This window comes from Dasypus novemcinctus, chromosome 23, assembly GCF_030445035.2.
Source record: "Dasypus novemcinctus isolate mDasNov1 chromosome 23, mDasNov1.1.hap2, whole genome shotgun sequence".
NCBI classification, from domain to species: Eukaryota; Metazoa; Chordata; class Mammalia; order Cingulata; family Dasypodidae; genus Dasypus; species Dasypus novemcinctus.
In genome coordinates, this window is record NC_080695.1 from 72,128,183 (window position 1) to 72,145,671 (window position 17,489).

Consider the following 17,489-nt stretch of genomic DNA (forward strand, 5'->3'; position numbering starts at 1 on the left):
CTACTCAAGTTGATATACAGATTCAATGCAATCCTGATAAAAATTCCACCAGCATTAAAAAAAAAATTGAAAACACGATCCTCAAATTTATTTGAAAGGGCAAGGGGTCCTGAATAGCCAGAAACATCATAAAAAGGAAAAGTGAACCTTCATCTTCAAACTTTAAATCATATTATCTAGCTATAGTGGTAAAAACAAAATGGTACAGCTTAAAGACAGACGCTTAGACCAATGGAATAAAATTTATGGTTCAGAAACAAACCCTTACATGTATGGTCAAGTGATTTTTGACTAGCCTGTTGAACCCACACAGCTCGGGCAGAACAAATGGTGCTGAAAGAACTGGACATCCATTGCCAAAAGAAGGAAAGAGGACCCCTATCTCACACCTTATTAAAAAAATTAACTCAAAATGGATCAAAAACCTAAAAATAAAAGCAAGAACCAAAAAACTTCTAGGAGAAATTATGGGAAAATATCTTCAAGACCTGGTGGTAGGAGATAAGAGGAGGACTGAGATGAACTTCTGATGTTTAATGTATGTAGAAGTTTCAATTAGCTTTACTGTAAAAGTGTGGAAATGTATAGAATGGATGGTAACACACAGTGAGTAACAGCTAGTTTATAAATGGGGATGTGGCTGACAATGGTAGTCTAGGGATGTAAATGTCAATTGACAGAATGCTAGAGAATAATCTAGGAACTGAATAGCACAGTAAACCAAGAGGTGGATGAGAATTGTTACAGATGCAAGAGCGTCCTTTGTGAGCTAGTGCCAATGTACATCACTACTGCAGGGTGTTGGGAATGTGACAAGCATGGGAAAAATACAAGCTGGGGTGACCTATGGACTATGGTTAGTAGTAATAACATAATATTCTTGCATCTATGCGAAAGATATACTGTGTTGATAATGAGGCAGTATGGAAAATGTGGGCCAAATGTATTCTATGAACATGGTATCAATCAGGTGATATTATTGTAGTAAATGTTCCACCATAGTGTGATGTGTTGATGGGGGGGTGTTGTTTGGGAATTCTGCACATGTGCCTGATTGTTTTATAAGTTTACAACTTCTGTCATAAAAAATATACTTAAAAAATAATAATAGGGTAGCTTGGGGGAAAAACATATGCCAAATGTAAGATAAGGACTATGATTAGTAGTAAGGTTTTGACAATATTCTTTCATAATTTATAAAAAACGTCCCATGACAATGCAAGGTGTTGGTGGAGGGTTGATGTATGGGACCTCTGTATGATGATATGCATGTTTGCTTTGTAAGTTCATAACTTTTACTATACACTTGTTTATGTATGTTCATATATAAATAATATAGAGATAATAATATTAGGGTTAAAAAAATCCTCTAAAAAATAATGTCTAGTAATTAAAGAAAGTATAAATCTTTGTATGACTCAACAGAAAATCAGGCAGTGGCCCAGATTTCATCCACAGGACATACTTGGGCAACCCTTGATCCAGGACGTACATTTTATTTTCCCAGTCCCCAAAGCTCTTTCATCAGGGTTTGTATATTTTTGATGCCTATTAGGGTTGAATTATACAATTACATCTTTCCAAGATGTGTATATATCTAAAAGATCATACTTATCGACCCATTTATCTGGACTTTAAAAAACTACTAATCTGTCTATCTTTGTTGTTTCACTGGTGAATTTTGTCCATTTACAATAATTGTCATCTTGTCATCTTTGATGTTATTCCTACTATCATATTATTTTAGTTTAGCCACTCATTTTCTTTCTTTTTTTAAAAAAATTTTATTTTATTTATCCCCCCCCCATTATTTTGTGCTTGCTGTATGCTTGCCTTTTTTTTTTTTTTTAGGAAGCACCAGGAACTGAACCTGGGACCTCCCATGTGGAAAGGAGATGCCCAATCACTTGAGCCACCTCCGCTCCCTGATTATGTCTCTCGTTGTGTTTCCTTGTTGTGTTGACATCTTGTTGTGTGGTCATCTGGTTGCATTGTCATGTTGTAGCATCAGCTCACTGCACCAGCCCCTCCCATCAGCTTGCGGTCTTGCTCATCTTCTTTAGGAGGCACCAGCAACTGAACCCAGGACCTCCCATGCGGGGGACAGGCCCCCAAGGGATTGAGCCACATCGGCTTCCCTCTTTCTATTTATTTTTAATGCTATCTCTCTTTAAAAATTGTTATCTTCATCTCTCCCCATATTAAGACAAGAATTTAACACACTCTCAGCAATTTTAGTTATGATAACTTTTTTTTTTAAGGGGTGCTAGGGATTGAACCCGGGACCTCGTACATGTTGTAGCGTCAGCTCCCCGCACCAGCCTCTCACATCAGCTTGCGGTCTTGCTCATCTTCTTTAGGAGGCACCAGGAACTGAACCCAGGACCTCCCATGCGGGGGACAGGCACCTAATTGCTTGAGCCACATCCGCTCCCCCTCCCAATAACTTTTTTTTTTTTTTAAGATTTATTTATTTATTTCTCTCTCCTTCCCTCCCCCTCCTCGCCCTGCCCCGGTTGTCTGTTCTCTGTGTCCATTTGCTGCGTTTTCTTCTTTGTCCGCTTCTGTTGTTGTCAGCGGCATGGGAATCTGTGTTTCTTTTTGTTGCGTCATCTTGCTGTGTCAGCTCTCCGTGTGTGTGGCGCCATTCTTGGGCAGGCTGAACTTTCTTTCGCGCTGGGCGGCTCTCTTTATGGGGCACTCTCCTTGCGCGTGGGGCTCCCCTACGCGGGGGAAACCCCTGCGTGGCACGGCACTCCTTGCGCGCATCAGCACTGCGTGTGGGCCAGCTCCACACGGGTCAAGGGGGCCTGGGGTTTGAACCGGGACCTCCCATATGGTAGACAAATGCCCTAACCACTGGGCCAAGTCCACTTCCCCCAATAACTTTTAATTATGCCTTAATTTGGGAATATTTTCTATTTTTCTCTGTTTTAAGAGAAAAGGATAGTAACAACATTTTCCAAAGAATTTTGGCATCTTTACTGCATATACTTCTTGCAATTTCTCCTGTGGTTTCTTTCTGCTTATTCATATACTTCTCCCCACACACTTTTGTGTGTGCCTTGTGTGGCAAAGCTGAGGCCTTTATTTCTTAAGAACAGTTTTATCGTGTCTTCATATTTGAAAGCAGTCAAGCAATTAAGCTGGACATAAAGTTCTAGGTTATTTTCCTTTAATACTTTGAAAATACTATTCCATCGCATCTTTACCCCTGCGCATGCAGTTTCACTATTGGGACATTTGTTACAAGGTCCTAGCATTAATCTTATTAATATTATTATTGAGATATAATCCAAGTACTGTAAAATTTAAAGTCAGTGGTTTCTAGTATATCACAAAGCGGCAGATCCTCACCATGATGTAATTTCTAAGCCTGTTCATCATGGTAGAAAGAAAGCCCGTCCACATCAGCAATCACTCTCCATTTCTTCCTACCTCAACCCCCAGCAACTGCGAATGTACTTTCTGTCGCTATGGATTTGCCTTTTGTGGACATTCCATATCAATGGGCTCACACAATATGTGGTCTTTTGTGTCTGGCATCTTTCCCTCCTCATAATGCTTTCACATTGTAGCATGTATCAGAACGTTATTCCTTTTTATGGCCAAATAATGTTCCATTGTATGGATAGATCACATTTTTGCCTATTTTTTTTTAAAGATTTATTTATTTTTTATTTCTCTCCTCTTCCCCCAGTTGTGTGCTCTCTGCTTCCATTTGCTGTGTGTTCTCTTGTGACCGCTTCTATCCTTATTAGCGGCACCGGGAATTGGAATCTGTGTTTCTTTTTGCTGCGTCATCTTGTCGTGTCAGCTCTGTGTGTGTGCGGTGCCATTCCTGGGCAGGCTGCACTTTCTTTTGTGCTGGGCGGCTCTCCCTACGGGGCGCACTCCTTGCGCGTGGGGCTCCCCTATGCCGGGACACCCCTGCGTGGCACGGCACTCCTTGTGCGCATCAGCACTGCTCATGGGCCAGCTCATCACACGGGTCATGAAGCCCTGGGTTTGAACCTTGGACCTCCCATGTGGTAGATGGATGCCCCATCTGTTGGGCCAAATCTGCTTCCCTCGAAGTTCTTAATATTTGCAGAGGGGCCCTGCATTTCCATCATGAGCTGGGCCCTGAGATTTAGGCAGCTGGTTCTGGTGGTATCTGAACCTAACCCAGATGATACAGTCTGACTCCAAAGCGCATCCTGCTCCAGATCCTGCTGCTTCCTCAGTTCTCTGTGTGGAGAAGGCAGGGGACACAGGTGGCTTTGCCTCTTAGCGGCCATGGCCTCGCTGAAAGAACCCAGATTTCTTTTGAGTCCATGGGATTTGGAGGACTGTCTTCCCCTGCCCCCAGCTGGGCATTTGAAGCAGACCTAAGACATCAGTGTTCCCCGAGCCTCTGGTCACGGGATTGGCTCAGGTGGGGACAGTGACCCACATCCGTCAGCGGCGGCCAGGAGCAGAACTTTGGTTTGATCCATCGGAGGAGACGCAGCTCTCTGAGGGATGGTGTCTCAGTTTGCCAGGGCTGCTGTGACAAAAACCACTCACGGGGTTGGCGTCGACAACAGGAATCTATTGTCCCTCACTGTTTTGGAGGCCAGAAGCCCAAAATCAAGAAGTTGGCAAGGCCCCGCGGTCCTCAGGGCCTGGCGTGCTCCAGGGCTGGCTTTCCGGCAATCCGCTGCCCAGTGCCATCTGTCTGCTCATCTCCTGCTCTGGGCTCTCCTAACCGACGGGACCCGAATCCGCTCTGCTCCTGAAGGCCTCGGCCATACTGCATCGAGCCTCGCCCCCTTCCCCAGGCTCGTCCCAGGTCCCTTTCACAAAGGGGTTCACGCCCATGGGACCGGGGGCAGGACTTGACCGGGGCTTTGTGGGGAACGTGAGCCAACCTACCACAGATGGAAGGAAGCCAAGGCCGGGAGATACTGAGTCCTGGATCTTCCAGGACGTTCCAGGGCCTGGAGCTGATAAAATCCACCACCACCCTCTCCCCTTTCCTTTAAAGCCAGCCGAGGTTGTACTTTCTGTCACTTACAACGAAAGAATCTGTATTAGTCTGCCAAAGGGGTACTGATGCAGAATACCAGAAATCTGCTGGGCGTTAGACAGGGTATGTATTTGGGGTAGAAGCTTACAGATACCAGGCCAGAAAGCATAAGTTCCTTCCTTCACCAAAGTCTATGTGGAGCAAGATGGCTGCCGACATCCGCGAGGGCTCAGGCTTCCTGGGTTCCTACGTTCCTGGGGCTTGCTTTTCTCTGGCTTCAAGGTTCCCTCCTTTCTGGGGCTGGCTCCTCTTTCCTCTGCGTGCAGACCTCCCAGGGCTCCAGTTTAAGTCTTCAGCATCAAGCTCCAAAATAAAAACTCCAACATTAAAAGCCCCCAACTCTGTCCTTTGCCATGCCTTTTATCTGTGAGTCTCCACCAACTCCACGTCCTAATCGTAACTCAATCAGGCCCAGGTACAGATCAGATTACAAACATAATCCAATATTTCTTTTTGGAATTCATCAATTATATCAACTGCTACAGAGTCTTAGTGTATCCATAGAATTTTCTCAGAGAAAGGGATGTCTCCACATGATATCACAATGGAAATCCTAACAGGCCTGTTGTCTTTGCAAGATTTTAGTTTTTTGGGGGTGCCACTTTAACACAGCAAATCATATTTGGAAAAATTATCAAGAAGTTCCATAGGAATTGGGAAGGTAAGAGTCTAGCTGATGAAATAAGCAGAATGTGCATGTTCACAGTCAGAATCTAGGGTACAGTTTACCAGGGGCTGCGTGGAAGGGATTGGGGAGTTCTTGTTTGAAAGCTATTGTCTCGGAATCTGTACATCAGTTTCAGGAAATATGATATGAATAAGCTAAAAGATTATCGCTGTGGAAGGGAAAAGGTTTTATGGTGGATCTGGGGAAGTACTGTGTATTGTATATATGAATTTCGGTGATCTAAGACTCTTGTGAAGCTGACATTATGTTGGGATTCACTTTACAGGAAGTTTTGGATCACAGAGTGGTTCAACAATGGCAGCGGAGGAATACTGATATAGGATGTTATTGACAGGATATATATGGCTGACAGGGAGTTATACAGGGCATATGCCCAGGGTATATAGTAATGTCTGGATATACTCATAGTGGAAACTATTAAAAACAACAGCTGGGGGGGTACCGGGCCCCTGGCCGGGGGTCACTGTCATGGACCCTGGGGGAGCAGTGGCAGTCCCCCAGGGGCAACGGCAAGAACCAGGAAGGAAGGAGGGCCCAACAGTGGGTTCCTGATACTAATGGCTATGCTTTTGAGCCTATACACCTGCAATAAGAACAAGGCCTAGAGTAGCATTGTGCCTGGGAGTTTCCTCCTGACAGCCTTCATGTTACTCAAATGTGGCCACTCTCACAGCCATACTCAGCATGTAGATGCAGTGCATTCCCCCCAACATGGGACATGACACCCGGGGATGAGCCTCCCTGGCAACGAGGGATCACTACCACATACCAGCTGAAGATGCAACTAGAAAATGACCTTGAATTAAAGGTTCAATACGGATCAGCAGAATATCCCTGTCTACATATAATAACATGACTTCAAAATGCTGTTTGACCTAATGTAAGGGGGAAATGGAGAGGAGAAATGAGATTATAAGGCTATGAGTCTCTAAAAAAGAGTCTGGAGGTTGTCAGAAGGAATGCCCTTATGTACAACTGAGCAGAGTCTAAGAGACAGATAAAGTAGATACAACCCCAGGTATTGGTTCTTTTGAGGGATAAAGAGACCCACGGGTTCTATGGTCATGGCAGATGGGATTCACTGCCATGGCAGATGGCCCTTTTTTGGAGCTGGTGTTTCTACATGATGGAATTGGACTCGGAGGGGATCTCTTCTCACAAGACTTGCATGATACTTTATTGGAATTGTAGTTGGTGCTGGGGTTTAAGATATATTTAGGGGATTTGAATCTCTGGACTGATAATAAGACACCCAGGCCCAGAGCCTCAACAGACTTCAGCTCCTACACTTTGATTTATTGGACTGACCCCACTCAGCTAACATGGAGTTGAAGAAGGTCAACCACCACACCATGGAGCCTAGAATGTCTACAACTGAAAGCAGGAGGAGTGCATCCAGTATCCATGTGGAATCTAAGCCCACACTTGACATAGATGTGCAATGGACACAACCAATCCAATGTCCACAGAGAAAATGTGGAATGGGTGTGGGAAGGGTAGCCATGGTGGCTGCTGGGTTTGGGGAATGGGAGGAAGAGATGAGATGTGGAGGCGTTTTCGGGACGTGGAGTTGTCCTGGGTGGTGCTTCACGGACAATTACAGGACATTGTAGATCCCCCCAGGGCCCACTGGATGGAACGTGGGAGAGTGTGGGCTATGATGTGGACCATTGACTACGGGGTGCAGTGATGTTCAGAGATGTACTTACTGGGTGCAATGGATGTCTCACGATGATGGGAGAGAGTGTTGCTGTGGGGGGAGTGGGGGGTGGGGGCGGTGGGGTTGATTGGGACCTCGTATTTTTTTAATGTAATTTTTAAAAATAAATAATTTTAATAAAAAAAAAGATTTCATTGGTTGGGAGTTTCTGTCTGGGGTGGGGGAAAAGTTTTGGCAACAGATGATGGGGATGGAGGCACAATTTTGCATATGTAATTAACACCACTGAAATATATATTCAAAAAAGGATAAAAAGGGAAATTTTAGGTTGCATATAAGTTTACACACACACAAAACCCATAGAACCGTACAATATAAAGAGTGAGCCTAATGTAAACAGTGGGTGAAAATTAAAAGCATAATTATAATAATATTCTTCATGAGTTTTAACAAAGGAGCACACTAATGCAAAATGTTCATAAGAGGGAAAGGTGCATGTGTGAAGGGGGTTATAAGGTATATTAGTTAGCCAAAGGGGCGCTAATGCAAAGTACCAGAACTCTGTTGCTTTTTTTTTGTTTTTTGTTTTTTGTTTTTTTTAAAAAAATATTTATTTATTTATTTTTTTAAATTACATTATGAAAAATATGAGGTCCCATTCAACCCCACCGCCCCCGCCCCCCACTCCCCCCACAGCAACACTCTCTCCCATCATCATGACACATCCATTGCACCTGGTCGGTTGCTTTTATAAAGGGTATTTTTTTGGGTAGAAGCTTACGGTTACAAGGCCCTAAAGAGTCCGACTCAAGGTACTGAAACAGGTACTTCCTCACCCAAATCTGTTGCCACACATTGAAGCAAGATGGTGGGCGACATCGGCAAGGGTCCAGCCTCCCTCTTCCTCTTAAGGCTCCCAGGTCCCAGCTCCTCCCGATCTCAGCTGGAGGCTGGAGGGTTCGTCTCTCTTCCCGGGGCTTTCTCAGCGCTGCAAACGGTCAGGCAAAAGGCATCATCTCTCTGCCATGTCTTTGGAGCGTCTCTCTTTCTCTGTGTGTCTCCCTGTGTGTCTACTTCTGTGTGTCTTCTTGACTGAATGTCCATTTGTACAGCCCATGAAGGGGCAGGGACTCAACCCTGCACGCCCTCATGACGTGGCAGAATCAAAGCCCTAATCTTGATTTAATCAAGTCAATGGAAAGTCTTTGAATTTAAGTCAATCAAAGGGTAAGGGTATCATGCCCAGAGGAACAGACCAGTTTACAAACATAATCTGTATCTCTTTTTGGCATTCATAAATAATATCAAAGTGCTCATATGGGAAATCTACTTTCTGCATAATGTTTCCGTAAACCCACAGCTGCTTTAATAATGATTTTACAAAGAGCCTGCCTGGACTCCTCTTCATGCATCTAATTCACAGTGTCTTAAAGTATATATTTGTTCAGTTATAGCATAGTTTAAGGTCATTAAATATATTGATTAAAGAGATTGCGGCTTGGGTTGATGAAAACAGCCTGGAAACAGCCGTGGAAGTTGCACAGTACTGTCCATGTCCTTAATGTCACAGAACTGTCCACTAAAAATAGTTGAAATGATTGTTACGGCATTTCTACTTTACCACAATTCAAAATAAATTCATAATTAAAAATGAATTTGTTAAATATTATGTATAATGCGGTAGAATTTTTGTAAACAAATTTGAGCACAGTGAAGATTTTTAAAGTATTTACTCACTCATGAACAAGGGTTCTCACTGGGTTACAGATTTAGGAGTGATCTGAGTTTCTTCTTTGTACTTTGTTTTTTTTCTCAGAATTTTTACAGTATGAGCCCATGACATTTTAGAGCAGAAAAAAAGAATTTTATTAAGTGTTAAAAAAGCCATTTGTAGGGGTGGTAAGGGGGATTAACTATAAATGGGCATTTTATTGGGATGATGAAAATGGATTATGGTAATGGTTGCACAACTTGGCAAATTTACTAAAAACATTGGCTTGTAGAGTTCAAATGGGTAAATTTTATGTATGTGTATTAGTCAGCCAAAGGGGTGCTGATGCAAAATAACAGGAATCGGTTGGTTTTTATAAAGGGTATTTATTTGGGGTTAGAGCTTACAGTTACCAGGCCATAAAGCATAAGTTACTTCCCTCACCAAAGTCTATTTTCACGTGTTGGAGCAAGATGGCAGCTGACATCTGTGAGGGCTCAGGCTTCCAGGGTTTCTCTGGGCTCAGCTCCTCCGTTTTCTCCACAAGGTCAGCTGTCGACTATCAGGCCAACAGCTCTGTCTCTCTCCCTGGGGCTCAAGATTAAGACTTTAAACTCCAACATCAAAACTCCAACATTAAGAACCCTCAACTCTGTCCTTTGCCCTGCCTTTTATCTGTGATTCCCCCCCACCAAGGGGCGGGAACTCAATGCCCTAATGACAAGGCCCGATCAAAGCCCTAATCATAACTCAATCATTCCCAGGTACAGACCAGATTACAAACATAATCCAATATTTATTTCTGGAATTCATAACCATATCAAACTGCTACAGTATGTAAAGTATACCTCCATAAAGTTGTTTTAACAATAAAAAATATAACTGCAATGATGCATTAAAACATCTCCATCCACCTCATTAAGCGACCATTTTTGAGACAACAGGAAACTGGAAAATACTACAGTTTTGAATTTTCTAAATTTTTTAACCAGGGTTTGTGCTCCTTTTTTTCTTGGTCTTCTCAGCTATGAAGAGTTCATATGCAAGTTGTGCAATTTGTAGGCTAGTACTATTCAATCTTTTATCCTCTGACATTTTTAAATTACAATAGCCAACACTGATATGAAGATAAATTTGATCCAATTAAGAGAGCGATTGGTCTTAATGGGCTGGCTCCATCCTGAATCTTCTAATAGCGAACATGCATTCATGGCAAAGCTCGCGCAGAAGTCAGGAGATAAAGGATTTGCAGAGGCTAAGGACCTGAGCTGAACCTTGGAACTAGAACTGGAATCTTTAGTTCCTGATTTCTCATTCTTTAAGCATTTTACTCTCTTGCCCAATGAGTTAATACATTTTAAAATGGTGTTAAAACTTCTCAGTATAGGATGTGCTCTATGTCAGTACTTCTGACCATAAAGTGATGGTTTTAAATATCATATCATTTATAATAACCTGGATGAAATCTCTGTTGGAATTCTTTCACATCTTTTCTCTAGAGTTATAGTTCAAAGACTACAATTGTTTAAAAATTTTTTCACCTTTTTTCTTCACTTACAAATATACTTATAAAAAGATACAAGCATCTTACTTACACATACCTATATATATATAAGTAAGACATACATAGTACATATATCTTACTTATATGAGAGCCTGGCAAAACAAGAAAGAAAAGACATGACATGGAGATTCTCTTTTTTTCCTGTGAGTCGGTGGCTTAGATCCCCTGGAACAACTTGATCAGTGGCTGGTATTGTATGAAACAGTTGACCTAAAACAGTCCATCAGTTTCCTGGCATGCCACTTTTCAACAGCCCGGTGTAATTATGATGGGCTTTATTGACATAATAAATATGAGAGCGCAGCTGGTCTCCATTTTCAGTTGTTTAATGGAAGAAATGAAAGATCTTGTAATATGGAGTTGACACAGAGAATTTATCAAGATACAATAAAATTTTTCAATAGCTGTGACCTCAGGGTCATAAAATCACTGATCAAGAGGGAAAAAAATTTACGATATAGAAGTGACTTTATTGACTCGTTTTATTCCTTGCTGCAACACCAACAGAGCGAATAAACTGCTTCCTACTGCCCTCTCTTCTAAAGCCGAGTGAGCCTGTGGACAAATCAATGCAAATACTGTCTGAAATCACAAGCTATAATGAAAGAATAATATATGGCGCACTTGTCTTTTTTAAGGGTCCTGAAAAAAAGTGGAGGGTAATGGAATTCTACTATGGAATCCTTTGAAGCTAATATCAACATGCATAAACACTGAAACACAAAGAAAACACGTCACTGATTTTTCTTTAAAACAGTAAATGAGGCCACCTTGCTCATAATTTTTTTCATCTAAGTCTCAAGATGTCAATATCAAAATAACGTTTAATTTAGGAGCAAAACACAGAAAGTTGTACAAATTCCCAGGATCTTTAAAAGAAATAAGCTGACTGCTGGAGCTCAGGCACATCTGCCTGTCATTCGCTGCTCCTACTTCATGGCTGTGGGGAGAATTAAACGATAGATGGCAAAGAAGCCTTTTGTTGCTGCGTGACTCTAAAAATAATGCATTCTTGGCAAACTCGAATCTAAACACAAATAATGAAATGTGTTACACTTGGGTAACTTTTTTCTTCTCCTCCTCCCCAAATCAGAACTTGCAGGATGTATACTTTTAATTGTGGGACTTTCTGGCAGTTCCCTCCAGACCTGAAATGTGATGTTTTCCAGTGCCGAAAAGTTCATTGCTCCAACAGGGGTGACGAGGCAAGCTGAGGGTAACTTGTTTTTTTTTAATTTAACAGCTTTATTGACATATACGTACCGAATAATTCATCACTTAAAGTGTAAAGTTAGTATATTCACAGATAGGTGCAATCATCACCATTATCTAATTCCAGGATATTTTCATCACTCCCCAAAGAAACCTTGGACCTGCCAGCAGTCACTCTCCATTTCTCCCCAACTCCTCACCCTCAGTCCTGCTGTGGCCCCAGGCAAGCACTAAGTAACTTTTTCTCCGTGGATTTGCCTATTCTGGGCATTTCACATAAATGGAATCAGGTAATCTGTGTTCCTTTGTGCCTGGCTCCTTTCACTTAGCCTGATGTTTTCCGGGTCCACCCAAGTCCCTGCGTGGATCGGCATCTCATTCTTTTTCATTTATGGCCAAATAATATTCCATTGTATGGCTAGACCACATTTTGTTTATCCATTTTTCCGTGATAGACATTTGGGTTGTTTCCACCTGTTGGCTGTTATGACAATGCAACTACGAACCTTTGTGTGCAAGGTTTTGTATGGATATAGGTTTTCATTTCTCTTGGGCTGATACCTAGGAGTGGAATTGCTGAGGTATCTGGTAACTCTCTGTTTAATGGTTTAATGAACTGCCGGACTGTTTTCCAAAAAAGGCTGTCCTCTTTTGCTTTCCCACCAGCAGGGTATGAGGGTTCCAGTGTCTCTCCCTTCTCACCAACGTTTGCTGTGGTCTGTCTGTTTGATTTGAGCCATCCCAGTGGGTGTGACATGCTCTCTCATGGTCAAAGTTCACTTTTCCATTTGAATTACTCCAATGTCCAGAACCAAAACCAGACCTAAAATGCAAGTCTGCTGGCCTCCCACCATAGCACACAGCAGCCCATATAGACTCCGAGTGGAGAGTGATGCCCTCTACCCCTTGCTTTTTTGCAGATTTGTCACATCTTAAAGCCTGGTTGTTCCTGACTATAGAATGACTCATTCAGCAAGCACTGGCTATGGGCAAGGCACTAGTTAGCTACGGGAGGATTCCGAGATGAACGAGCTTTCAAAAGTTTTCTGTCTGAGAGGAGAGATGGACATATACCTAAATAAATACATTACATTTTCCCACAGGGTATCGAATTTTGTATTCATCTTTGTCCCTCTGGGGCTATCCGAACCTTTTATTTGACAGATAAGGAAAATGAAGTTGAGAGAGTCTTGAGTGACACAGCTAATTAGGGGCAAACTTGAGATTCTGATGGGACAGATTGGCTTTTAGGTTATGGGCTACCTCCTTCTAAACCTCATTCACTGTCTCATTTCAGACAAGCGGGTAACAAAACTACAAGACAGGAGAACTCCGACTGATGAACACTGAAATTAGGTATGCCGAGGATTGTGTATTGTCTTTTTGTCAGAGTGATAACTTTAAAAATTGGAGTGTCTTTTTAAATTGAGGTTATCTCTTGCTTCCTTTAGCCTTTGCCGACTATGGGAACAATACAGACAGGTTATCATGTCCGAGGAAATTCCTAAACCCATACGTAAACCTCACAAGGAACAAGGCCTGAGAGCTTGACGCAAAGGGAGGAAAGCCCAGGGCTGCAGATCCCCCATCACCCATGTTCTCTATCTTGTAGCAATTTTGGACTCTAAGAGAACCGAACTGTGTACCACTTATCATTCCAAATAGTAGGGAGGCTTCATTCCAGATAGCCCTTAGTAAGATTTCCTGAAAGTAACAGCGAAGCAATGAACATGGACCCCATGGGCAAGGAAATGGAGAAGAGCGTGGAAATGAAAATACTGTGGCGACAGGATGATTGTTTTAAAACATTTAAAAAATATTTGTGTATTTGCAGTGCAGGAAGTCCATTTTAAACATAAATTTATTGGGGAAGAGGACTTTGGCCCAGTGGTTAGGGCGTCCGTCTACCACATGGGAGGTCCGCAGTTCAAACCCTGGGCCTCCTTGACCCGTGTGGAGCTGGCCCATGCACAGTGCTGATGCGCGCAATGAGTGCCGTGCCACGCAGGGGTGTCCCCCGCGTAGGGGTGCCCCATGCGTAAGGAGTGCGCCCCGTAAGGAGAGCCGCCCAGCACAAAAGCAAGTTCAGCCTGCCCAGGAATGGCACTGCACACACGGAGAGCTAACACAAGATGACGCAACAAAAAGAAACACAGATTCCCATGCCGCTGACAACAATACAACAATAGAAGCGGACAAAGAAGAACACATAGCAAATAGACACAAAGAACAGACAACTGGGGTGGGGGAGGGGGAGGGGAAAGAAATAAAATAAATAAATTTAAAAAAACATAAATTTATTGAGCATATAAAAGTCTCAGGACTTCAGCTCCTACACTTTGACTTACTGGACTTACTCCACTCAGCTAACATGGAGTTGAAGAAGGTCAACCACCACAACATGGAGCCTAGAGTGTCTACAACTAGAAGCGGGAAGAGTGCATCCAGTACCCATGTGGAATCTAAGCCCTCACTTGACATAGGTGTGCAATGGACACAACCAATCCAATGTCCACAGAGAAAATGTGGAATGGGTGTGGGAACGGTAGCCATGGGGGCTGCTGGGTGTGGGGAACGGGAGGAAGAGATGAGATGTGGAGGCGTTTTCGGGACGTGGAGTTGTCCTGGATAGTGTTTCACGGACAATTACGGGACACTGTAGATCCCCCCAGGGCCCACTGGATGGAACATGAGAGAGTCTGGGCTATGATGTGGACCATTGACTATGGGGTGCAGTGATGCTCAGAGATGAACTTACCAGGTGCAATGGATGTATCACGATGATGGGAGAGAGTGTTGCTGTGGGGGGAGTGGGGGGCGGGGGCGGTGGGGTTGAATGGGACCTCATATATTTTTTTTAATGTAATTTAAAAAAAATAATAAATAAATATTTAAAAAAAAAAAAGTCTCAGGAAAATGGACACGTTAGAGAAAGAGTGGGGAAAAGGGCTAGTGCTGTAAATTGAGTCCAAATTGCCGAGAGTGATAGATTCCAAGCTACGGAATTTTTACTGTAATCCAGGGGTCTCCAAACTACAGCCCGTGGGCCAGCCTGCTTTGTGAATAAAGTTTTATTGGAACACAGCCATGCCCATTTTTTCAGCTATTGTCTGTGGTTGCTTTTTTGCACTATAAGGGCAGAATTGAGTCGTTGCGAGAGACCGAATGACCCACAAAGCCTTAAATATTTATTATCTGACCCTTTACATCAAAAGTCGAATGCACCTCACCCCCAACCCCCACCCCTCCATAACAACGAACTGTAGTGAAGATTCCAGATCAAGGAGAGGCTGTGATGGAGCTGTGAGAGGCTTACTCTGGAGACGGCGTGGGCCGGGCTGGCCCTGGTGAGGCCAGGCCGCTCCAGCAGGCTCCTGCCCCAGCCCGTCCATCCCTCCAGGGCCAGAGGTGTCCACACTGGGCCTAAAAAGGCGAGGGCATGTGTACTCTACAGGGGACTCCCACATATCCCACAGCAAACCCTTTCCCCCTTCCCCAGCAATGATCTTTTTACATGCTCATGTTCTAGATGCTGCAGCTGATGGACAGATTTTGAAACATAGCTATCAAACACGGTTCCATTTTGGTTTACATTATGGTTTATATTTTAGACTGTACAATTTTCTAAATTTTTAGTTACATTATGGTTTACATTATGGCTTACATTTTAGCCTATAGTTGCAATTCCTACTCTCCGGTTCATTGGACTTACCCAGGTCAGGTAATAGGGAGCTGAAGATGGTCAACCACCACACCAGGGAAACAAGAGAGCCAACAGCTGCAAGCAGGAGGCATCCATCAACACTGTGGGATCCAAGGCCCCTCTCGACTTGGAGGTGGAGTGGACCTCACCATCCCAGGGTCCTCAGGAAGGAGGAATAAAATATGGATTAGAATAGACTTACTGGTATTCTACTACAGAACTATTGTGACTCTAGCAATTGAAGAAACTGTAGCATTGATGTGGAGAAAGTGGCCATGGTAGTTGCTGAGGGCAGGGAAAAGGAATAGGAGATGTGATGTGGGGGCATTTTCGGGACTTGGAGTTGTCCTAAATGACATTGCAGGGACAGATGCTGGACATTATATACCCTGCCATAACCCACTGAATGGACTGGGGGAGAGTGTAAAGTACAATGTGAACTATAATCCATGCGGTGCAACAGTGCTCCAAAATGTATCACTAAATGCAATGATGAAGGAGGTTGTTGATGTGGGAGGAGTGGGGGTGTGGGGTGTGGAATATGTGGGAACCTCTTATATTTTTTAATGTAACATTTTTTGTGATCTATATATCTTCAAAAAAAATACAGTAAAAAATGTGCATTAAAAAAAAAAAGACAAGGGCAGATGCAAGAGATAATCCGAAGAGAAACAGAACTTGATGGCTGACTAGGTGGAAATGGAAGGAAAAGAGAGTTCAAAACTACTGGTCATGGCTGGAATTATGTCCCCACAAAGGTATGTCGAAATCCTCATGGCCAGGACCACAGAACGTAGCCTGGTTTAGAAAAAGAGTTGTCACGGAGCGAAACTGTCCTGAGTCCAGCTGCCCCAGGATGTCCTCTTCACTTTTGCCTCTTCTGTTTCCTTCTCTTATTTGCTCCAATAACTCTTAAATTGGCCAGTTTCGTCCTTCAGCCCATTCCCCATGTCTAGTTCTCTCCACCCCCCTGGCTGGTTACCTCACTTTTCTTCTCTAGTCAAATGTTTGCAAAAATTTACAAAAATGTCCGTAACTCTGAGCACACCTCCAGCCTAGTAAGTGCTGGCCACCACGGCCCCTCCGGGGCGAGGGCTTTCCTTTACGACTGGGGGAGTAAGATCAGTTACTCCAGTGACTGGCCTATTAGTAGTTCGGATCCTGGGAGGGATGCTGTAGTAGCAACGTCCACCTTAGAGAAGTTATTTCTGTAATTATGAGGTTAAACAAATAATGGTGATCTCATCAGTCATTGCAATAATGGTCAATTTTTTCCTTCCCATTTGTACTTGTAAAGTTGATCACTACATATTTCCCCTGTCACCCATTTGGGCCCCAGGTGGTTTGACAGCTGGCATGCTCCAGGGAGGGGCGGATGGGGCCGCATGCCCTTTCTTTTGCCAGACACGCAATGTTTCTCACCTCTGACCTCTGTTCACTCATCCTCCACCTCCACATCCAGGGGTAAGAGCTAGGCATCTCTTGTCCTTGTTTTTGTTATGTGCCTCCAAAACGTATTGACAAGTCAATTCTACGGTTAAGAACAAACCCATTTCACAGAATTGTTATAAAAATGGGAGAAAGGAGTAATTTATGCCAGAGGTAGTTTTGATTTCATCAACACGAAACAATTCCAGTCTTTGGGGCTAGGCTAATGTGTTTCACAAGAGCTCGGCTTATGAAATGCCTGTTGTGTTCTAGTGAGCCTGACATGTGCTTGCTTCATCTTATGGAGGTTTCAGCAAAAATTAATTTACTAAAAATACAAAAAAAAGCCCACAAAATATAAAAAGGAAAAAAACCTAAAAGGTAATTTACTAAAACATGAAAAAAATCAAAGAAAAAAAAGTATTACCTCCCCCCCCAAGCTTAACTGAAAAAATGTATGAAAACAATTTTTT

At 43.1% G+C, this 17,489-nt stretch overlaps 1 long non-coding RNA gene across 1 annotated transcript; it reads right to left on the reverse strand.

Moving 5' to 3' along the window:
• Positions 1 to 15,169: 15,169 nt before the first annotated feature.
• On the reverse strand, positions 15,170 to 17,121 carry LOC139437459 (uncharacterized). Its single transcript, XR_011647262.1, has 3 exons — positions 17,011 to 17,121; positions 15,598 to 15,749; positions 15,170 to 15,308 (listed from the first exon to the last, which is right to left on the reverse strand). It is a non-coding gene; the product is annotated as an uncharacterized lncRNA (long non-coding RNA).
• Positions 17,122 to 17,489: the final 368 nt, after the last annotated feature.